Raw genomic sequence first — 24,471 nt, 5'->3', positions numbered from 1 at the left:
CACCTAATTCTGTTAGGAAACTAAGCTAAAATATACTGATTAGCCAAAGAAGAATCTCTGGTGATTAATGAACTAGACTTAGAAAGAAACAAAAGAGTGCCAAAGGCAGTAATGCCGTCAGTCACACATATTCAGCTATTGTCTATTTACATTTAATTTTTAACATTTTACTTGCCTTGATTTATGTAACAAATACACCAAACAGATTTTGTTTGTGTGTAAAAAACTACTCTATTAAAAGCTGCAGACGATTTCAACTCGGAATCAGCCCAGGGCTACTTGTAAGCCTAATCACAAAATTAAAAAACCACTCCTCAGTCATTATTAAAATACTTCCATCTAGTTTTATTGTAATAGAAATGGTACTTAGGAATGTGAAAAGCAAATGTCTTTATAAAAGTCACTGTAATGCTACAAGCACTTTCACAAGTTGAAACTGCCATTCCAAAGCTGAGAATGCATGTTCAGGTTTTTTTCTGCAGTAGAAAATCAAACACATCTTCATGGATATTTAGGATTTTGTGTGGTTTGGGCTGGGTTTTGAGGTTTTTTTGTTGTTGTTTTGTTGCTGTTGTTGTTGGTTGGTGTTTTGTTGTTCTGGTTTTGTTTTGTTTTAAATTATGGAAAACTCCTATTGCCATTTTTCTCCCAGATGCTGCAACTCACTTCCAAGAAACCGTCAGAATCTGAAATTTAGGAACATCAGCTGAAAGGTTTGAGAGCTGTGACAGAATGACTGGGGCAATGTAATGGATGTTCAGAGCATGATCAGGTAAGTATGATTTTCTCAGAAATGAACAAGACAAATTATTTGGCATATAAAAAGATAGAATAGAGACAGAGTATCTTCTTGCAACTAAAAATAAACCATTGAAATAATTGTCTGAACTTCCTCGGTGGCTGCATACCTGCTCCAAGGGAGGTTTGGTTCTATAACATCCTACCATAACATGTAAATTATTAGATAAATTATACTCATCTTCATAATTGCATGCACCATTGTTGGTACTCAGGCAGGTTTGAACAAACACTGCTTAAAATAAACCTGCCTCACAGCAGGAACCTCGGACCATCCTTTTGGTTCCTGTTCTCTGAATCCCACCTGCAGTGCTTTCCCAGGAGCTTCCCCCCGGCCTGGCCCAGTGCTGCTGGGCTATTTTCATCCAAGACAACAAATTTCCACCACAGTTTACAGTGTGAGGGGTAAAAGAAAGAGGAGAGTGCAACCCAAATGCTACACTGGGAGAAAGGAAGGCAGCAAAGGAGGATCTCAGTTATTTTTCTAAGAAATCACAAGAAAGCTGCTTTTATCCCCACCCTTTTTAGTGCTTCGTGGTTAAACCAAAGGAAGGGAAGAGCTGGGCAGGAGCTCCTCAAACCACAAAAATCAGGGAGTATAGACAGAAAAAAAATGCTATAAACGGATTGAGAGACCTTCAGTGTCACACCAATTTAACTTGGGTGACTTTATTCAGCACCGGAATTTATCTGGTAAGGAACCAGCTTACTGAAGAAGGTAATTTTGTTTTGTATTTATTTGAAAGGAGACACTGAGGTGAGAATGAAACCCTGTGACTGTATTCCACATGCATAGCTTTGGAAATATGTTGGCACATGCTCTTTATAATTTAAAAAATACTGAAATAATTGCACATTGTTGGCTGCTTTAAGTCTTATGTTTAGTAATTAATTTTAAGAATAGGCTAAGCTGCTCTTTGCAGGTGTTCCTATTCAAAGTGCATTTGCAATTTCAATAATGGAGAAAAAAAACCTGCATAATGAAAAAAATTCTATTAACATACCCAGTAATTTTAAAAATGGTTTTGAGAACCTCACTATGTAACAGGAATACAGACTTTTGGGAGAAACCATAAAATATACAAAATTTTGTTCAGAAAACTGCATGTAAAATGTAACATGCCCCCTTTATCAACAGGTACATGATAAATACATGCACTTTTTTGTGTGGGAGAAATTATAGAAATGCTTCCTGTTCTTCCCCCCAAACACTGAAGCCTCTCTTTAACTGAAGGCATGCATACTGGGGAAGAGGTTTTTCTCTTTAATGTTAGCTATAACTACACAGTGAGACGGAGTTTGGCAACTTACTTGCTTAGCAAATTTGCAGTTACTTTGACTGTTCATCTTTAAAGTAAAATGTGGTTTGACAAAGCTGGTTTTAGTGGTTTACACATTTTTTTCCCCTAAAATAAGTTTTAAGGACGTGGTCAGGTTTGCTCAAACAAGTCAAAAGACAGAAAGGAAGAAACTGCTGAATAATCAACCAGGGAGAAAAGAATAGACACAGATTATAAGAGTGTTGAGTACACGTTGGAAAGGGAAGCAATTATGAGGTTTGCATCACAGGATATTTATATAAGGAATGGATCAGAGAGGTTTAACACAGAATGCAGCTTGGCTCCCTTTGGCCATTACTTTGTGAGCAGCACTACATCCATCTACTTCACCAAGAAGTCTGGAGAATCCAAGCAGTCTGTGCCAGAATACAACTGCTGGAATTTCAAATGCCCAAATTGGTTTTTATACAAATGTCACATACATGATGGGTCTGAAAACAGGCCATGGGCTGGATTACTGAGCTGTGTGGTCCTGTCTCTCCTGCCATCAGAGGCACAGCTCCCTGCAGCCTCCATGCTCAGGTTATCCAGGTACAAAGCCAACATCCACACAGCTGCTCTGAGAGAAACAAAGAGTGATCCTGACTGAAAGATAAGACTGGAGCCAATTCAACACACAGGCTAAAAATATGTTTGTGGGGAATACAGTTTAATCAGTTTGGGAAGCAAACCAAGTGACATGACCTTCAGAGGCTGCAAGGAGGGACAAGCAAGATAGATCAACCACAAAACAAATGAAAAGAGGCGCCCAACTTCTGTCCTGGCTCTACAGTAGACTTACTATTGAGAAATCCTTGATGCTGAAGTAGAAGCTTAATCTACTACCCTGTCTTAAAATTGTATATTTTTTTTCATATCTGAACCATATATATAATATATATGACCTACTGTACTCCTGGCTCAACACAGGAATCACTTTCTTGTTACAGCTCCGTACAGATGATCACCCCTTCCAAGGACAGTGGTATATCAAGAGTCAGAAGTTACATCTTCTCTAAATCAACAGGTGAGATCTCTAATTCCACAAGTGAGATTATCTGTATCTGTTCTCCAGAGCCACCATTCTGAACTTTTCTACTGAATCTTTTACTTTATGAACAAACATCTTTTATGAACAAACATACCTTATAGAGAATGTAATGAAGATGCTAAATTGAGATGAACAAAGTAGGGATGAAAACATGCATAAATCAGCTAAACAAGAGTTAAAATGGCTTTGATTGATAACAAAGGGCACTTCTTACAAGAACAAAACAGGAATGTTTGTGTCAAGGCCAGGATGCCTTCACTCTGATAAGACTCCAGCACAGATGCCTGACCAGCAAAACAGCCTGTGCTTCAAAGAGAAGAGTGCCAACAGGGTTATGTCACATCACATATGTCATTCCATTTCCTGTCAGCCCAACAGGAAAACAGACTGTAGCTTTAAAGAGATGGATATTCCAAATAAGGAAAAAAACAAGCAGCAGTAGCCTCCACTGAAGATTTATGGAAGCTGAAGTAAGCCAGATTCTGGAGCAAAGGACTAGCAAAAAACAACTCCTGACTCCCAGAGGATATAAAATATCCATATGTGAAGTAGTTTGTTATCACCAACAGGAACCTGGAGCACAATGAACAGTGACAGACACCATTAGTTCCATCCTCCCCAAAGCACAAAAGAGACACTGACTATCCCACCTCAACACCCAGAAATGTTCTGGTGTCTGAGAGTACACATGTGAGAGCATGAGTTAATGAAATGTGTGAGAGGGTGTAAGTAGTGTGAGATTTTAAAGATTAATATCACATTATCCCTGGTAAAGAGAGTGAGATTCTTTACCCTGTAAACTCATAGTGAATTTTGTTTAACTAACTTCCTGTGACCTCAGTGCAACATGAATGACAAGTGTGACACTATATTGATATACAACAATGGCATCAAAAATGATTGTCATAAACAGATCTTAAATTACAGCAGCAAACACTAAGAAATTACATACTATCAACCTTAAATACCTTTTCTAGAAACAATTATTTAGGCAAAAGTAATCCTCACACTGATTCCTTGTTCCTAAACACCTACCACTTCAAGAGAGAACTGAGCATGGAAAACTCTTCTGAATCTGAAGTTTTTAAGTTGGAAATGTTGAAAAAAATTCCTTCTGCCTACCAAAGCAAAGACATTGCCCAATGAAAGGCAGAATAACTCTGGAAACGTTGTGGGCAGACATCCAGTGATACTCACTTTAACTTTTCCCTGAATACCTGGGATCACCAGGTAGGGTTCCTTGTGCAAATGGCACAGGTTAGAAAAACTGGTCTATCAACTTCAGCCTGAGGAGAAAAATGCTTCCTACACTGCAGTCCAAATTCAACTGTCTTCAGGCCTCCCAAACTGGAGACTTACAGCAAAATTATAAAGAATTCAGTCATTAGCATTTCTCTGGAACAAGAAGCCTGCTTGTGAAACCTGCACCTCAGCAGAAATAGTTCACACCACTTTTTTCTACACACATGTAGCATTTGATTCTGAATAAAAGAATGGGGAAAAGACAATGTGTAAAGAAACAGAACTGCAATATAAAAAATTCCAAGAAAGACAAACGTAATTTGACAGTTTTTCACGCTTTCAGTAGATCAGAATTTCCCCAACCACAAGCTGTTCTTAGACTAAAACTGTGGCAGGCAGGATAGAAGGGGTAAAACTGGTATTGCCACCAACTCAGACAACTTCCCAATGGATTTCCTTCCTAATTAGGAGGATGTTAGCTTTTACTAACTTTTAAGAAATGCTCAAAGAAGGGAAAAAAGGAAAAATGTACATGAACATCATATGCCTTCTGCTTCATTTCCAAAAGCCTGGCAAGAGCAGACACTGCAGAGAGCTGCACAGGATAATTAAAACCATTTGTAAAAACAAAGAGATGGTCTATTTTTGTTTCAGCCATTTCCTTCTCATGGTACAATCCATTTCAAAGAGGACAACAATTCATATATGCAAACCACTAAGCTAGAACTGGTTCACTGCTGTAATCTTCAAAATACAGCAATACTTAAACTGGCTGGTTCTTAAAGGCTGCCACTGGAAAACATCTATGAAACTTGGCATGCACAGTAACCCCAGTACAGAGAATTAAACTAGTATTAAGATGACAGAGGAGAAGGCAGTGAAACTGGAATAGTTGTAAGTCACTACCACAAACTCAAACAGATTTTTGAATTACTGGATTTGCCCATATAAACTGGACATTAACTGGATTAACTCCTGCGTTTTACAAACCACTGCTTTTAGAAATTAATTTTGGCCTTTAAAATTCTTTGCAAAAAATCTTTGGTAATCACATCATTACAACACAATGCTGCACTGACTCAGAACTCTTTCATTCTAATGCTTCTATGATGAGGTTTCAGGAAAATTTCCCAGGGGGAGTTCATGACCAGAACAAAGTCACAATCTGTGGAGTGGAAAGGTAAGTAGTTACCTTGCTACCTGCACAAGACAAATTGCTTTTCATTCAAGAAACCAGATATTCAATCCTGTTCCTTTATAGATGAGAGTTCCCAGGTGTTATCATGGGCTGGCAACACACAAGGTAAAAGCTCATTTATAGGGGTCTGTGCTATTTTATCTAGCTCATGATGGGTAGAACTCTTTCCTAGGCCCCCTTTTCTGGAAGAGTTTTAACTCACTGCTGGCTGCCTTTTCTCAATGGACACTCCTAAAGGTGAGAGCACACAAGAGTTTCACTTATCAAACACACCTAATCACAATTGGTTGAGGAGGCAGAGTGATCACCTGGCAGCCAGCCATGGTTAACCCACCCCATTGCTCTGCTGTGACCATCACATTTCTTACAGACTGGTTTCAATGAAATTCAGCTTGCAAAACACAAATTAAACCCACAATCTGAAACCCACCAGGTGACAGTATTGTGAGCAGAGAGTTTATGCCCTTGAAAGGTTAAAGTCCTAGAACTGGGAATGATTTGACTATAGGGAACCAACTTCTCAGAATGAGCAATACTCTTCTTCCACAGGGAAATACCCTTTTAGTATCTCCAAAATCCCTCTGACCTTAAATATTCCTGTTACTAGGACTGTTAGATTGTTGGTCTAGATCTCTAACAAAAAAAGGCTAAAGTTCTAGCAATCAGAGCTCTCATATCTTGTAGAAATAAATTACAGCTTCCCCTCTTAATTCTTCCACTTCCTTGCACTGTGAACCATGTCCTACATGGAGTTTTGAGGAAACAGAGGTTAAAGAAATATTCTGTGCTATAACTTTAGGGATATCCTTCCTCAGAAATAAGACAGACTGAAGCAATGTTATGAACAGCATGTATTTCCCTAACAGGCAATAAAACATTTTGTATTTCACTTTTAAAAACTCACAACTGTTACATTTTGAGGTTTCTATAAAGAAAGTACCTAGAAAGTATAAACAGTATTTTTTCACTGGTAACCTTGGAAGAGAATTTTCTCCAGGGAAAAGCACACAGTGTGGCCAGACACTTCCAAGCAGTCACTGTTAAACTGCTCTGACATTAACCTGACCGGGTATCTGAGAACATTTAGTGCTTTCTGTAAACTGCAGCTGCTTGATAAACACAAAACCCTACAGCACACAGCCTCAGTTATGGCTCACCCAAGTAACATCCCACCCTGGCTGTAGGAATACATGTATCTGTTTTGTAATTCAGAGATCAGGTTTCCTAACTCACATTTTATCAGAAAGGACGACTTTGAGCCCAAAGAAGCACTGAAGAGAAGTACCACGAGGTAGTTAACAAAACAGTTACCCAAAACAATAATATTTTGTTCCATCTGCCCTGTAAAAGCTTATTTAGCCCTATAGTCATATTTAGTTTCAGTTGGCTCAGAGGCAGAGAGGCTCCTACAAAGCAAAAATTCCAATCTTGAGCATCTCAGTCAAATATTCATGGTGCTGTTCACAACAGGTTATTTTAGACCTTACCATGACAGCAGGCAAAGGCATCTTCTGAAGAACTTTACCCAAAGTCCCTTCCTGCCTGTTGCTATGGGAAGGGGAAGGAAAGAATTTATCTGGAGGCCTCTGCTTATCACTGCTTCAGCTGCATGACACAGTAGTGAGAAGAGACAGTCACATAAATCCACAAGCTATAAGCTACTTATTCATGTTATTCAATTAATTTTTGATTAGGGCAATGAAATTATCTTAATGCGATCACTCAGAGGAAAAACATTAAGTAAAAATTTTACATTATTTCCCTTCCTTTAGGCAATTTTCTTACTTATAATCTATTAACTGATGACTGCCTGGAAGAGGTATTTCAACAGTTTTCCTGCAATCCAAGAAGTCAGTGGAAGCAGTACGGAAAAACAAAAAATTAACACTTATATATTTAAAACAAAGGCATTCATGGATTAAAACCATGAAATACATGAACAAAACTCAAAAAGATGAAAAGACACCAGAGTAAACCCCAAAATTTTGCCTGTTATGAAGCACCCAGATAATTAAGGAGAAAAAATACACAGAATAGGCACTGACTTTGAAGTCAGGGTACCTAATCTTGTGAAAATTTTCACTGAGGATGAGAAAAGCATGCTTGGTTTAAGTCTTGGAGATTTCTGAAAACAGTCTTAACAAGTGCCAAGCTACATTTATATCTTTACCTCTCAGAACCTTTCCATGCATTCCTGCTCTTCCCTATGTTGTGCGCTTAAGCAAAACATGATCTAAGAATGATCTGAAAATAACATAAATGAAAATGGGTTACTAAAAGACCATATGAGGATATCTTAAAACAAGAACACATTTCTAGGAATTCCTTTCAATTTCTTCCTTTTATTTTTTTTTTAATAGAAGCAAACAATAATTTGGGCTGGAAAGGGCCTCTGGGGGTAATCCTGTCCAACATCCTCCAAAACAAGGTACATCACTGTTAACCCAAGCTGCTCAAGTGACTTGTAGAAATGTTCACTACACTCAACTAGGAGCAAAATACAAGTTATAATAAAGGCATCTTAACAGACATTTATGCTTGCAGATACAATGAGAAAAAAGTGAGTGGCTCTGAGGCTTTACACAAACACATACTAGGGCATGAATGTGCATAATGCCTTCCATCCTTAACATGTCAGCCATCAACATCTCCATACCACACTGCTGCTAAAACCTACCAAGGAAACTAAAACACATTAAAAATGAAATTGCAAAAAGATGCATTCCTTAGAAATTTTATTCCTCTTGATATTGGTGGTAAGAGATTGCTCACGGTCAAGATTGCTTACTTCTGTCAAAACTTCATACCACAAATCAAACAGCTTCTCTAAACCACAGGAAAAATCTAACAGTTAAAAAAACAGCCCAAACATTGTACATGACAAGATTTATTTTGCTACATGATTTAATTCTTAGAAGTGCAATAATTTTTTCAGTGTATGCTTGTACATTCATTTCAGATGGCTTTGAACTGAAGGACTGAGAAGAGTTTCCAAGCTAACTCCTTTGGAAGGATTCTCCTGCTCAGTTTTTCAGCTACTCCTTTAACACCTTAGGATGTGTATTTCTCTGCACCTTTGATTAATAACAATCTATATAAATGCTTCAGTTATTCTCAATTTAGGTGGGTTTTTTTGTTTGTTTGTTTCTTCTTGAAGACTTTCACTGCTGCCTCATTTTCAAAACTTGTTCATATAGTACATATTCAGAGAAAATTAAAATAAAAAGAATACTAAAACCTGTATTTAAGAATAAGACTACTTCAGCTTATCCCAGCTAATTGCATTGTCATATGGCTTCTAAGCTTCACTGCAGGAATTACTTGCCAAAACAGATTCCTCTTTTCTTACAGACCCATTTTCACCTCCTGCACTGTGATATTCGGAAAAACTCTGTGCCTACACCTTTCAGAATTACTGTAGTCAACCTGTCTCTTTTTTGCTGCAGCCCCTTTCACAATGGCATAGCCATTTCCAGTGACGGTCTCTGAACTCCCTCATGAGGATTTGCTGTGCCCACACCCACAAGCAGTGCAGTACAACAGGAATGGCACCAGGCAGGAAGGTCTGCACACCTGAAACCCACATGGGATATGTTCTTGGAGTTTTAGTTTGACAGCTCCAGTGGGATCCCACAGTCCAACACGAGCAAGACCACAGCTTCCAGTTTACTTTCATCCAAAAGCAACTCAGCTTCCTTGATCCAAGCAGATTTCACAAGTCAAATCAAGTGCAGTCTGTGAGAACATTCAGTGGATTAATTTCCAAAGTGGACTCCTTGTCCAAATTAAAACAATTAAACCACTAATGAAGATTGTTTCTTTTCCTGTTCTCTCTGCTATGCATTCTGGCCATGAGGAAAACCTCCACAGGTCTCTCACATTCACTGACTCAAGTTCACTCTTTTTGCATTACTTCTGTTCTTCTTTAATTCCCTGCACATGGACATGAGTATTTTCTTGTTTGTCCTTGCTGGGCCCCTTTCTTTCTGAACTGCCACCTTTCGTTCCATTCTGACAGCTTCAGAGGAGATTTTTTTCAGAATATTTTCCTTTATAAAATTATAAAAAGGAAATCCCAAAGTTTCTCACTCTCCATCAGTGGGACAGATGTGCTTTTTCTACCTTCTTCTGTGCAAAATCAAGGCTAGAAAATTGCTTCTACAAAACTACTAGGAAGTTTTAACTGCTGTGCTCTGGTCTAAGAAAAAACAGAGTATTTAGTCAAAGAGATTAAGATTACATTTAGACTGTATGTCTATTCAATACAAATGATGAATGCTGTAGGTAAAAAAAGGTCTGTCATAAAGCACAACATATTTGTGTCATCAAACAGGGTAACAGATTGTCTCCCTGAGGCCTAAGTGATGAGCCAAACTACAGAATTGCTTGTTTCATGTGGAAGGAGGAGCAGTCACTGAGTACTACTATCTGTGTAAGCACAAATGGTTTTTTACCACAAGGAGTATAAATTTCCAGAAGTATTCAGCATCTAGAAAGATGGTGAAGAACTGAAGTTTCTTCTCCTGTTTATTCTATGCATTAGAGAAAATCAGTGAAGCCCACACTCTGTGCCACACTGAAGTGAAAAGTCCAACTCCTATCAGTTGACTCTCCACATTCCTGGTACTGAAAAAACCAAATGACCCTCCTTTCTTTGAAATAGCAAGAAGGATGATCCAAGACAGAGTGATCAGTGTCATCTCAAATCCAGGGAGGTCAGGGAGCAAATTCTCGTAGGAGCCATTCCAAAAATAATGTGGACGAGAAAGTGATTTGTATTAGTCAGCATGGCTCTATAAAGAGGAAATAATGTCTGATAGACCTGACAGCTTTCTTTGAGAAGATGACTTGGCAGCTGGGACAACACCATTTTCTACAACATCCTCACACAAGGGGATGAAGCAGGGCCAGGCAGGACTAGGGGGTAACTGCAAGCCTGGATGAAGGGCAAGGTTCCCAGGGCTGGGATCAGAGGTGCACTGCCCAGTTAGAACCCAGGCATTGGTGCTGGAGCCCAAGGGTACAGACTTGACCAGCACTGTTTAAGTTCCCCATTTATGACCTGCACCCAGCTCACCCTCAGCAAATATGCTGATGGAACAAAAATTCCACAAGGAGAAGTGCAGAGTTCTCTACATGGTGAGGAATAAACCCATGAACCAGTAAAGGCTGGGGGGCAGCTGGACAGACACAACTCTGCAGAAGACACTGGTGCTGTTGTACATGAAGCAATGCTTCCTCACAGTGACAACAAATAAAAGGGTTGCCAGCGTCCTGGATTAGGAAAAAGCATCACTTGCAGCATGAGAAAGGTGATCATTCTCTTTCATTCTAATTCTAGAATTAGAACCACTCTTTAGGTTCCCCAAATCAAGAGTGACACAGATGGACTGATGTGACACCCACCAGCAAAGGGGTACAGAAACAATAAAGTGATTGGGAAGAGGTTGAGAAAGGTAGGATTGTTAAGCCTGGAAAGGAGAATGATCAGGAGGATCTAATCAGTGTGTATAAATACTTGAAGGGTTAAAAGGCTGAAGGCAGACTCTCCCTAGCAGTACTCGGGGATGGGACAATAGCCAGCAGGCACAAATTAAAATGCAGGAAATTCAGCCTAAAAACAGGGGATGGAGTAATTTATTTTTCTGTGAGGTGGCTGAAGAGCAGAGAACTTGTCAAGAGAGGTTAAATCACCTTTCTCAGAGCCATTCCAAACCTGACTGAACACATTACTGACCGCTCTAACAAGCCTCGCTCTAAGAAGATGAATTTGGATCAGCCATGTCCAGGAGTCCCCGCCAACTTCAGGCATTCTGTGATTCTTTCGGTTCCCTAAAACAACCTCAGTAATTCCTGTTGTACCTGTCCTGTTTTTCTTTTTGAGTCTCTGTCCTGTAGCAGATTCCTCCTCTAAAGAGACATCTATCAAGCTGGTCATGTAGGCTATTTTTTTTTTTCCAAACTGAGGATCCCTTTCAGTGCTCAGTTATTAATACAGCTTTACTAGTTTGAATAGAAAGACACAGATTGCATAAATCAGCATTGCACTTTCTTCAAGTTCAGTAATGTTCATCTTGAACATCAAGATTTTAATTTCTACAGCTTTTCCTATGTCCTACACTAAAATTCAGTGCACAAGTCTGCACCAGGTATTTCTTCTCACTTTTAACAACTACTTCCATTTCCCTTATTGCTACTGTGTATTATAACAAACAATAGCAAGAGCAATATGGCTCGAGTGAATTTCCTACATGTCCAGCACTATGCAGACCCAAGTGTTAGCCAGCTCCAATTAATGACAATCAGGTTACATGAAACTGAAAAATATCCAAAAAGTCAACTGGTTCAACTGTCCCAACATAAAGCTGTTAGTGGACACTTTATATGCACACTGGTTTCCTGGTTTATTTTCTTTTGCCCTAATAAAAAACCTCACAAAAAATTCACATATCACTGCCTTGGAACCTGTGCTATCCCATCGTTATAAAAACAACGTCAGTGATGAGAAAGTCATTAAATATCATGGGTGATACTCTGTTTATTCAAAAAGATATCATAATTTGTTCATGCTTTCATGTATTTCCTTCATGTTAACTTATATGGCTATTATTTACCCAAGCAAATCTGGACAGTTACCTGTATGTTGTTCCCTATCTCTCCCATGCTTCTTTAAAGCCACTGTCCTGGTACTTTCAATCAAACTAATTACTCTCTTTTACCTACAAAATATCCCATCTGTGACAAATTTAGGCTGGAGAGTCGCTTAAAGGATCCTCTAACAGTTTCTAAAAGCTTCTCCTGAGTGTCTATATAAATTAGTCCAAACCTCAGTGGGAAAGACTGGCACTGAAGTTTCACTTATGATACTAAAACTAAACAAACATGATGCTGTCAAAATCCCCACAATGTCTACACAGGTAACTGGATTTTGGAGGTATAATATAGCTGCATAGCATAACATAGCTGCCTTTCCCATCAATGTGCTCTTCTACCACTTTAGCCTGATGATTTTCACACATCCACTGAATTTCCCTCATTTCCCAGTGCCTACATTTATCTTCCCTATCTCGTTAGTACAGACATACCCACTCAGCATCACAGCTCACACTACTGCTTTAAGTTACTTTCCAATTAAAAAGGTGGAAATAGTCAACCTCCATGAGCAAATTTCAGAAACTACAGAACTTAATTTGATGCTTATGGGAAGAGATAAAAGACTGGTATCACTGGATATGTTAAGAGAACCACTTTAACTTATTTGACACATTATTTTGTGACTTGTCATCAGGAAAACATCCATGGTTGTTGTATTACAGCTATTTTTAAAAATACTTCAAAGGCATTACTTTTGAAGTGTGTTCTGCCAGTTGATGGGGGCGGTTTAAAGGACAAACGCTAATGGAAAGAGTGGTCTTGTTTGACTATGAATATTAAGGCAACACAAAAGTAAAATAATACATTCAATAAAACTACACTCTTGGCTTTAGCAACAAGCAAAAAGAAGCAAGGTAATGCACCTAATAATTGCTGTATGAGAGACAGGATAATGATTTGGAAAGATACATCACCAATTGCCTAAATACTCCACCATCATCCAGAGCCCACAGTCACTGGGGAGCCCCGTTCTGCAGGAAGGACCGAGAGAACACCTGCTGGCAACTGAGAAAGTCCCACATGGTGCATCCACCCATGAGTGAGGTCTCCAAATTCCCTGAAAATGGGTTTTTATAGGCCCAAATCAGCAAGTCAAAGTGACCTGATGATATTTTTAGCACAGAAACTCCTGGATCCAATGGCACACTTCCCAAGCAGCAGGGGCCAGAGCTTGGCCAGAGCCCAGGCCTTGGCTGGGAGGGTTTTCCCCTAAAATACCCTACAAACAAACCTCTATTCATGGCAGTTGGGAAAGTTTCTTAAAATGATACATTTCTTGCAGATAACTACACAAGGTTATAGAGAGCTAGCATAAGCATCTGTGTTATTTATTTTTAGCTAAATAATACTGATTGTGTTAGTCACATAATGCCCAGGGTTCATCTTTTAAGTCAACTCTGGCTGAGGCCTGCTGCTCAGGCCTAAGCACATCAAAGTGTCAATAAGAAACATTTTCTCTGCTGTAAAATAACACAGTAAAACAAAATATGAGGCCACCACCTTCTGTTTCACCATCCACCTTGCAGCTCTGGAACAAGTCCCTTCAGAAGCAGTTACACATTCAGTTATTAACAGAGGGCAGCACCTACAGAGGATTTCATAATCTCCGGCCATTAGTTTTACCTCTTATTTACAGCTCAGTGCTTGCTTCACATTATTTCCCCATTCCTTTCTCAGAGCTACATTTCATTATCAATGGTTCGTACACACACCTAAACAAACCTGCAAAAAGCTTTTAACTCTGGGGAATGAAAAAAATCCAAAAGCTTGACCATGCAATTACCCAATTACCTGTAGTGATTACTAAGAATGACAACTTCAGCAGCCATTACAGTTGTTGTACATGTTTATATGGTTGTAAAATTGTACAGCCGTAATGTTTTTAAAAGTAGCTTCTGGAAAGACTGTTGTCTAGCAGCAAAATGTCAACCCCAACCATCTCACCTGGAAGCCTAAAATGGAGCAGATGCAATTTCCAAAAGTGCAATGCTGGTGTCTACATGAACCTTAACACAATTTTTCAGGATGTTCTGTGCAGGACTGTCCAGTACACAATGCACCTTGTTTTAAGTGTCCAATAGCACCAGTGAAGGTTTAATGAGCACAAAATTACCTCCCTGTGTGGGTATAGCAATGAAGAGAGCCCCCGACACAGCTCCACTCCTTTGCTCCCAAGAACACAGCTAAAAAGGCCTATGGAGCTTTCATGAGATATTGCCCATAAAAACTTGCTAAACAGATCATCACTGCAGGTACCTGAGCAATAAACGAAATCGAAACAGACTGCACAGCTCTGCAATTCAGCCTGGCAAGGCTCATCAAAGAAATGATGAATCATTCCCTACTACCAGCAACAACCACATATCTGAAATGTGCTGATGACTTCAAATCTCTTGAAAAAGAAAGCTCTTTGTCGCTTGCTGCTTGTACCTGCTTCAGCAAAGTAGAGGGTGTAAGACAGTTCCTGTTGATTGACTCAGCTGTGGGAACAAGAACTGCTCTAGACAACGCACTGAAATTCTCACAGGTAAGGTATGACTACACATGCACTGCCCCCTAAGAAAAAGAAGCTGCTTCTCTGAGTATTCTTGAACAGTAGAATCAAAGAAACTAGAAGTGGAAAGCCAGTACTTGGAACAAAATGAAATGATATTGCTATGTGCAAAATTCAGTGTCAGCTGAAAATAAACGTTGCATTTTTCCAAACTAAATTATTTATTACTTAAGTAAATCCAAAAGATGCAATGGAAATTAGAATTTCAGGGAGGGGAGAAAGTATTGAGATTATTTAAGTCAACCCTGAGGTATCTGAAAGTCTGCTACGGGTCATTGTCTTTTCCAAAACCGCAAACTGCCGCAAGCAAAACCTTTAATTCCAGAGGAGTCATCTTCATGTTTTCTAATTTCACCAGAAGTCCAATACCTGCTCCTAGAAATTGTTTACAAGTGACCAGATGGCAACTGGTCAAAGTACAGCCATGGGTGGACAACAAAGGCATCTCAACCCTGCAAAATCTGACAGCTTGCTAAATTCCAGCTCATGCCTCTCTGTAAAATAAAACAGAAACTATAGGAGAAAGGTGGCCTAGAATTGTACCACTATTCCAATATTCTCAACACTTCCATTAAACTTGGGTTTTCTGAGGCTGCCCTAAGACTCCTTTAACCTTTATAAAAAGATAAAGCAGATGTCAGAAATCTTAATTCTTTCAACTAAAGTAATAAGTAAATTCCTTAAACAAAAGTTTCAGTCTTTACATCCTAGATCTTCTATGTGAAAAACTGACAATTGCACATTAAATAAAAACAAAAGAACAAGATTATCTTCTAACAACAAACATTGACTGTATCCTTCAATTTCAAGGGACTTGCCTTACAGCTGGGATACAACTGGAAGCTCAAAGGTGGGTGAAGAAGCACAGGACTGACTCCTAAACCAAAACTTGTAAGTGAACCAGAGGTAACTGCACCACCTACACATGTCAGCAGTGCAGCTACTGAGCAGTGAAGATGGGGAATTATCCTCCTGCAGCTGGATACTGCCCAAGGAGTGGGCCCCCTTCCCCGTGACACTCCCCTGTCTCACAGTCCTTCCCTATCTTCGTGTCAATTCTAGTCATAAACTGACATTCAAGGATCTGTTTAATCCAGGAAATCTTCAGGAAAAAAACCCTGATAACTGTGAAACTGTGTATTTTTTAAAAACAAAATAGGCATACTTTGTATGCCCTGGCAAAATATTCTATGCGAGGAGAGTAATTTATTGTGAACACACTATACCATATATCCACCCCTCATGGCTTCCCTGGCCATACATCATGTGGAACACCAAAATGGAACCCACACACTGGAGCAAAAGAACAGGCTCATAGGGTTAGAACACTGTGCAGTGACCACCTCAACCAGCAAAACATCCTTACAGATACAAACCTTGAGTCTGAACCATGTGAGGAGTACTGTGACAACTTTCTTCTAAATTCTGTTCAGACACTATGTAGCTTGCATTACTGTGTGAGATTAGAAGTGATGAAGGCAGAAATATAGAATATGAAATATAGAGTTTACTATTTTTAAAACAGGAAGTGAAATTCCAAAAAGCAAAGAAATCCCAGCTGTGATGCAGACTCTTAGAATAAATCTCATCCCTATTATTACTGTGTCTAAGTCCCCTCCTCTGTCACCTCCCACATCAGCCACCCCTAACTATGAATTTCACTTTGTTGGTGTCTTCTCCACTCAAACACAGAGTGCACTGGGCAGCTTCCAGCCTCGAAACAAACAGGCATTAGTCTGAAAATATTTTCACCTCTAATATCCCCCTCAGGACAGTGTTATTTTGTCCACCTTGCAATACCCCTCAGGACAGTATTATTTTGTTCACATCACAGATGTGAAAGCAAGATGTTGCTTAAATGTTATTTTTTTCTTTAATAACTCAAACTCTCACTAGTGCCTTAAATCTTGTAGTCCAGAGAGCCTCATGATGAGTGGAAAGGAAGGGAAAGCAGAAAAAAGTCATGAGATGCCACACCACACCTCACAGGGCTATGTTTAAAACCTTTAAACCATGGAGAATATCAAATAAACCACCAGCAATGTCAACAGGTCTCCACATAGAGCAAATCCACCTGCCCAAACCAGATTTCAGAACAGGAGTTAAACATCCTGATTCAATGGGTGCACAGGAGAACAATGAGAACACCGCTGCCTCACGACAGCTTTTTCATTGACCTGAACTCAGTTTGGTTCAGGCAAACGTTTAATAAACGCAGCGTTGCTCTGGAAATTGGTCTTTTTAATACTCACAAAATGCCCCATCGGTATAAAGCAAAAAAAAGGTATTTTAAAATCTTACTGGTAAACTCAATTTAACATGCACAATGTGGAACATGCCAATTACATGCAGGATTACTGCCTGTGGATCCTAAGTTTTCCTCTGTATCTTTGGGTGATGATCACTCAAATGGAATTAGAAATGTTACATGTGGTGAGTATTCCATCTGAAAACACAGGTGAGAGCTGTTTAGTTTGGGCAGCTATGGAAACTTCTTTCAGGTAGAGGTGAGGTGATCAAAGTGTCTTCCTTCAGCATTTCCCTCCTCTTTACCATTACCATCATACACGTTATTTCCATTCAAACAGCTGGAAAAAGAAACTGCTCTGAAAGCTTCATCATTGAAGACATCACATGCACTGGGTCAATCACAGACATTTAAGAACCAAAGCAGCTTTGTGATCTTTGAACTGGTGTCTTTAATGTTCCTTCCAACCCAAACCATGCTGTGATCCAGATACAAAAAGCAAGTCAGTGTCACACAAGTCTCACTTTTTATCTTCTAAGCTCACAAATTCTCCTTTCTCTCATTTCCTTTATAAAGTGCCCTTCACATGCAGGATTGCCCAGGAAGTTTTAATCTGAACAGAAAGTAAAGGGTGTTGAGGTAAAATCTGGTGAAAATATGCAGCTCACCACTTTCACAGAAGTTAGCAAGCCTGGTTAAAGATTAGCCCAAATAAATTACCATTTTATGAACATTTTTATATATTGGTCAATACATTTCTTATCTAGTCTCTGAAATTATATACTTACAGCAGTAGAAAATACACATGTACATATACAAGGCACATACACTTGTAGAGACAAGCCTTAAGAGAAATGAATCAACAGTGATCCACAGATCACTTAACTCAGGCTCTGATAAGCCAAAGTAAAAGAAAAAACTTTAAGGATGAGGAATCCTTATCCAGAACAAACTTGCTCCATCTATCTGCTTTACAAATAGATGAAAAGAGCAACACTGACAGAGCAAAAACCTCAGGGTGTCAGAAAAGTAGAAGAGGAATATTCAGAGCAACAAGTCTTAATACATTCAAGTGTTTATGAAGCCAGCAGTGAATAAAATAAAAAACTGGATAACTGAGCATTCTAACTGTTAAGCAAGACTAATGATTATTAATACACAATTAAAAGTTAGCTAGCACTGGGGACTGGGAAGGCACTAAGCATGGATACTGACCAAAAGCATGTTAAAAATTAACACAACCCACTCTTCTGTGTCTCAGTCCATCTCTTCAGCTTGCTCAGCATTGAGCTTTCCTTCACTTTTTCCACTGAATGAGGCAAGGTTAAAAAGGGTAGTAAGTTATGAATGACTTGCCCAGGCAAAAGTTCCATCCCAATCACATGAAACTGAAGGGATCAAAGAGCCTATTTTATTTTTCTGAAAATTAACATGCTTCCAGTCACAAATTTTATATTCCTAATGGATATTTCACTGTTAATGGCTATTTATTTGATGAATTAATGAATAAATTGGAAGCAGATTGCAGGCCTGTCTTACCATCTTTTTCTGTTTCAAGATCACCTTAATCTTTCACTTGATCTTTCTCTTCCTTAGTAATAAACTTCAAAAAGATTACTAGGTATCCAGTAAATACTTAGGAAAGAAAAAATATGTGTAAAGGCTACCGTTGAAAGAAAATTAGACCTATAAAAAATAGAAAACTGAGAACATGAAGATTTTATACAGGCTGATAGCAACACTCCTCTTGAAAGTTCCAGTTTTCATATTATGGGCTACCAAATCCAGAACCTGAGACCTGTACATTTCAGGTAAAGAAAGGTAAGTCACCGAACTCTCACTTCCTGATTAGAAAGGTTCTACACAATCAAATTGGAACAATCCACCTGAAGAGCATTGGCCTCTTCCTGCTGAGCAACAGCACCATTTGAGTCTGAGCTCCAGCTTCAGAACCAATGGTGTAAATGCAAACATGACAGGAGTTCTGTGCCTGACTGAAACAATCGGCCTCTCCCAGCAGCAGAGAATAGCTTGGGCAGGTGGGTGCAAAGCAGGAACTTTAAAAAAAATAAAAAATAAAAAAAAAAGAACAGCAACATACCGCCAAATTTGAAAAACTATTTGAATAACCAGCACAACAAGATGTGGTATCGTGTTTCCTCAGAGGGGAGAAAAAAAACCTGCAGTGCTTTGGTATAGTAAAAGCAGAAATTCCAGACATAACTTGAGAGCTGGTCATATGAAACAGGGCCCTGGCTTCCTCAAAACACTCTTTCCCAGTTTGTTGTAATACTTTCATTCCTATTATGCGTAATTTGCAATTCTTATGAAGAAAAATATCAATCCTTCAGCTCCAGCAACTCTGCACTACAGTAAAACCTGAGTGTCAGTCACTTAGAGAAACTCACCAAGTCTCTATTGCTTTAGTCTTCTAAGAGAAGGATGAAGCACCTTTCTCTCACCAAAATGTGCACTCAGAATTAGCTCAGCTAACAGTCCAACCAGGCCCAAGAAGGACTGCCTACAGTCTTTCAAAATACTCAAGTTACAAGACAGTAAAACTAAATATCTAGAATACTCCCAAGCTAGACTATAATCATGGTTTGTCTACTTCCCCTTTGAGGCAAGCACTCACTTCAAAATGCTTCTGCATCTGGGCAAAGTGCAGCCACAGCAAGGAACTGTGGCCAACAGTCCTCTGGGTTATGCACACACCTTCACCTTCCTCAGTTGTGAGGGAATAAAGAAATTCCTGCAATTACATGTAAGTATAGCTGAATGACAAAAACTAGAACATTACATGAACATAACTGGACACCCAAACAGAAAAGCTTAAAAATAAACTCGCAGAAGTGTCATCATTACCATGTGCAAGGGGTTTTTCTTCTACTCTCAGCCTACAGACTCTTTTCCTTGCTTTTAAGAAGAAATCAAATTGGGTTTATTGCTTGAAAAGTACTTCACTATGGTTGAATATATTTATCACTTTGTTTAAACAGCTTAAACTCACAAAAGATGTTTATTCAGATGCTATCATTGACTGATACTGATAATGCTGCTGACAAACATCTCTTTCACATGCTGTAAAACAGAATAAAATTACTTTGTAAATCTCTCATGAAACATTTTTCAAGCAGTCTGTGACAAACTCTCTGAAAAAAAATATCAATTTAATCTCCTCAAGACAAACACCATGCTACTTTACTGCCTTTCTTCCTATTACCTTATGCTGTAGTTTTCCCCAAACCATTTTGAAACTTAAAGAAATAAGATAACTCATGTTTCAGGTTGGTTTCACAACAGAAGAAACAGAACTTTAAGAAAGGAGAGAAAATTGAGGGAAGAAAAAGAAGTGATGCTGCTTAACTAATAAATTCATATAAATAATCTTCTCTCAATCTCTCTTAAGCCCTAAAATAACTTTAATCTGTAAGAAGCTTTCAAAGTTAGCACTCAGAAGTCTCAGTTATTTTCCACTCTCAAATTATCTCTCACATCTACTGTTGTTTTAAAGACAAGAAACTCACTTTGGGTCTGAATGCTACATATTATTCCAAAGATCATTTGGAGGTGAATGCATTCAGTGCAGTGATTAAATGTCAGCTAAATCACAACCAAGAATGCACACTAGACACAGTCCACATTTAAACAGCTGTAGTGAATAGCAGGGTAATTGTAATGAAATTACAACTGCTTTGGACTTTCACTTCAAGAAAACAGAAAAGAATTTACTGTTTTTTCAAACAATACATTTTTAAGCATTAAAATCCTCAGAACCAAAGATGGCCTGTGATTCATGTTCCATTCTTAAACGCCTGTGCCTTTTCTCAGGTAAATACAAGCAACTGCTGGATCTACTGTCACTCCCTCAGCACAGAATGCCTTCTTTCAAATACCAGTCCAGATTTCTCTCCACTTCTCTTCAAAAAGGTTGACAGGCAGGGTAGCAGAGACCAAGCAAAACAATGAGAAACTCACGCCAATAAGCAGCAATATATTGGGAAAAGACAGTCTAAAATACGCTGGTTTCTGACTTCTTCATGCCTAACTAAGCTATAAAGGTAAGTTTTGCTGGGGGTATTTCCTCAAGCATCAAGGGTAAAGGCTGCCACAACACAGGTATCCCAAACGCTACACCTGCCCCTTTCTCTGCATCACACTCAGATCAGAAGGTCTTCTGATAACATCACAAATTACAGCAATTAAAACAAGCTGAATTCTCGATTATTAGAGCAAACCCATCCTCGAACACCTTTGTCTGCTTTTATCTCGACAGCACTAGCACACAAGGTCAAAGAAAACCGGCGTGGGAGCGGAGGAGTTAACAGCCAGAACTTGTCCATGTTTCCAAAATAGAGCGGTGGCACCAACGATGCCATTCTGCCGTGTTTACAAGAGAGAACAGTTCGGGATAAACCTCTGGCTGTAGTCACGCTTTATCGCTAGGACACATTCCTTCAGCGTCCGACTGTACTCGGCCGAGATAAAGACACCGAAGCCCCGTACACCTGGAAGGAGCCCCGGGACAGGGGGGACACACACGGGGGAAGGAGGCTGTGCTGGAAGGGCTGCGGAAAGCACAGCCCTGAAGGGAGCGAGCCTGCGAGAGGGCGAAGGTTTAGGGGCAGATCCTGGCGACCAGGAACAGGGAGAGGCTGGCGGGGTCCGGCCGGGCAGGGACGCAACACTGCCGGGGACGGCTGAGGAAAGACTCGGAACTGGAGGCACCGGGGTGTGGGCAGGTGCCCCCGGCAGCCGCGGAGGGGCGGCGGGGGCGGACAGCGCGGGGGTCCCGGGATCGCCGCCCGCGTCCCGGGGAGGGAGCGGTGCTGCCCCGCTCCTAGAGCTGCCCCGCGGGGCCCGGGGGTACAGAGCGGCGGGTCCGCCCTTAGCGAGCCTCTCCAGATCCGGGCCCGACCGCGGGGTTCCCGCGCCCCCCGCAGGGTCCCCTCCCCAGCGCTACCCCCGTGCTCCCTCTCTACCCCCCGGCCCCGCTCCGCTCACCGGCCGCGGCTCCCCCGTCCCTCAGGTCCAAGATGGCAGCGCGGCCCGCCCGGCCTCCGGCAGCGACTTTGCTAAGTCGGGCGCGACGTGCGCAGGCGCCGAGTCCCCCGGCTGCGGCGCAAGGACCACAGCTCCCACCGTGCCCCGCGCCAAGCACTGCGCATGCTCAGCGCGGGCCACGGGAGCGAGAGGCAGGGACGGGAGGGGTGGGACCGTGAGGCGCTGTGAGGTGCAGGGTGACGAGCCGAGTTCCATATCCTCTGGAGCCAGCCTGGGGGCTGGGAGTGCTCATCCGGGGAAGAGAAGGCTCCAGGAACAACTAAGAGCGCCTTCCACTGCCTAAAGGAGCTCCGAGGGAGCTGGAGAGGGACTTTGAACAAGGGCCTGGAGTGACAGAACAAGGGGCAATGGCTTCCCGCTGCCAGAGGGCAGGATTAGATGGAATATTGAGAAGAAATTCTTCCCTGTAAGGGTGCTGAGGCCCTGGCACAGGTGCCAGAGAAACTGTGGCTGCCCCTGGATCCCTGGAAATGTCCAAGGCAAGGTTGGACAGGGCTTGGAGCAGTCTGGGACAGTGGAAGGTGTCCCTGCCCATGGCAGGGGGTGGAATGAGATCGTTAAGTTCCCTTCCAGCCCAAATCCATTCCATGAATCTATGATTCTGTAAACAGACCATATATATATATATATATATATATATATATATATATATATATATGTGTGTGTGTGTGTGTGTGTGTGTGCACATACACTACAGTAAAAATCTTGGATCATCAAAGCAGCCCTGAGGGCTCACTGGTACAGGAACACCTTGAGGAACCCACGGCCCCCCCTGGCCCCACATTACTGCAGTGACAGCAGCCAAGGGAAATCTCTGAGAGCACAAAGGGACATCCTGGCTAACATGAGTCTATAACAGTCAAGCAGCTGGGACATCACTGCTGTCACTGTGGGCTTTGGGACACAAAATAAAGCCCTTTGAAAATAAAATAACTTTTGTGATTTTAAAGTATTTGTTGCAGGTGCTTAAGCCACTAATATTATTTAACCTTTACATAAAATTTTTCTTGTTTCAAGTGTGTTTTTTCTTAACATGAACGCACTATTGCATAAGTGAATGCATAGAAATTACAATACACTTCTTCTTTTGACAGTGAGGAATGAGACAGTGTAGGCTCTGAAATCAGAGGAAATAATACTCAATATTCAGAGAGTAGGAGAATATCCTCAATAATTTTTCAGAAAAATTATACACTTTGCAAGTGCAAAGTTTAGCATTTTCTTACAACTGGCAGGGATGTGAAAATCCATCTTGTCTTCCACACATAAACTCCAATAAGATCTCACAGCCACAATTAAGTGACTGTTTCTGTTGATAAGGCCTAAGCAAGAAAACAGCTCCTACTGTTTCCCTGACAGACCAACACATGTGTTTTGATGGCAATCAGCCACCTGTGGTTCCGACTGACCAAGGTACATGTGCACCTCACTTCAGGCACAGAAATCACTTTAATTCCAGAACAGAACAACATGTGCTGCTCAGCTAGCGGCTGAGTATGGAAAAATCAGGAGCATGGGGCTTTGTCAGAGAGGTGGGAATACATGGGAAGCAAGTTTGGAGCCAAGGTTACAGCCCAGTATAAGGACAAGCAAATTGATCAGCTCATATAAGGTCTGGAGGGTTTTTTATTTTCTCTAAACATTTTCTATGCACCTTTAAGTCTTTATGTTCCTTTAGAGATATTTTACCCGATACACATACATTTAAATTTCCATAGTTAATGTTCTATTCAAATTAATAATGATAAAAATGAGTTGTACAAGCCTTGCTTAACAGAGATTTCTGTCTCATGCATCACCTACATAAGCAGTGGTCTCTCATCCAATTCCTGTCCTGGCCAGTGACGCTCTGGCTGACTGCAGCTGGAGTTCCACATCTGCCCAGCTGGGCATCCTTTGCTGTGGGTTTGTTGTCTCCCAGCTGGCACATAATGTTGGAGAAGATGAAACAGGAAAGCCTTATAAATATGATTGCCTGGCAAAAGATTTTGAGAATATGGAAACTATAAGCAAGACTGAAATGAAAGCAAGCTTTGAGATACCAAGCCTTAGTTATTCTGTTTTCCAGAACAACTGGAAAACAATGGTGTGGCCAGCTGAAGGTGATCCCCTTTTGATGGAACAACACCCTCTGCTTGCAGACAGGCCCAAGGGGCAGAGCAGACCCCACTGGCTTGGCAGAAGGGGCCCAAAGAGGAGTTTTTAGGGTTTAAATGTAACACAGTATGGTAATATAGTGATTCTTATAGGCTGTATGGAAATGCTGTAGGATTTGTACCTTGTACTAGATTGGCTAGTGAAAATTAGAATATTCAGCAGAGAAGATTTATTGTATTGTAACAG

At 40.5% G+C, this 24,471-nt stretch overlaps 1 protein-coding gene across 1 annotated transcript in view; it reads right to left on the bottom strand.

Annotated features, from left to right (window-relative positions):
* The window catches only part of ITCH (itchy E3 ubiquitin protein ligase), a 58,041-nt gene extending 35,919 nt beyond the window's left edge, over window positions 1-22,122 (bottom strand). The window contains exon 1 of the mRNA XM_066561456.1: window positions 22,069-22,122. The gene's annotated coding sequence lies outside the window, so the exon portion shown is untranslated. The remainder of the gene's footprint in view (window positions 1-22,068) is intronic.
* Between the last annotated feature and the right edge of the window lie 2,349 nt (window positions 22,123-24,471).

The sequence above is a fragment of the Molothrus aeneus genome, chromosome 17, assembly GCF_037042795.1.
Source record: "Molothrus aeneus isolate 106 chromosome 17, BPBGC_Maene_1.0, whole genome shotgun sequence".
Classification (NCBI taxonomy): Eukaryota; Metazoa; Chordata; class Aves; order Passeriformes; family Icteridae; genus Molothrus; species Molothrus aeneus.
Note: the sequence above shows the minus strand (reverse complement) of the source record. Positions and strands in the feature narration are given on the sequence as shown.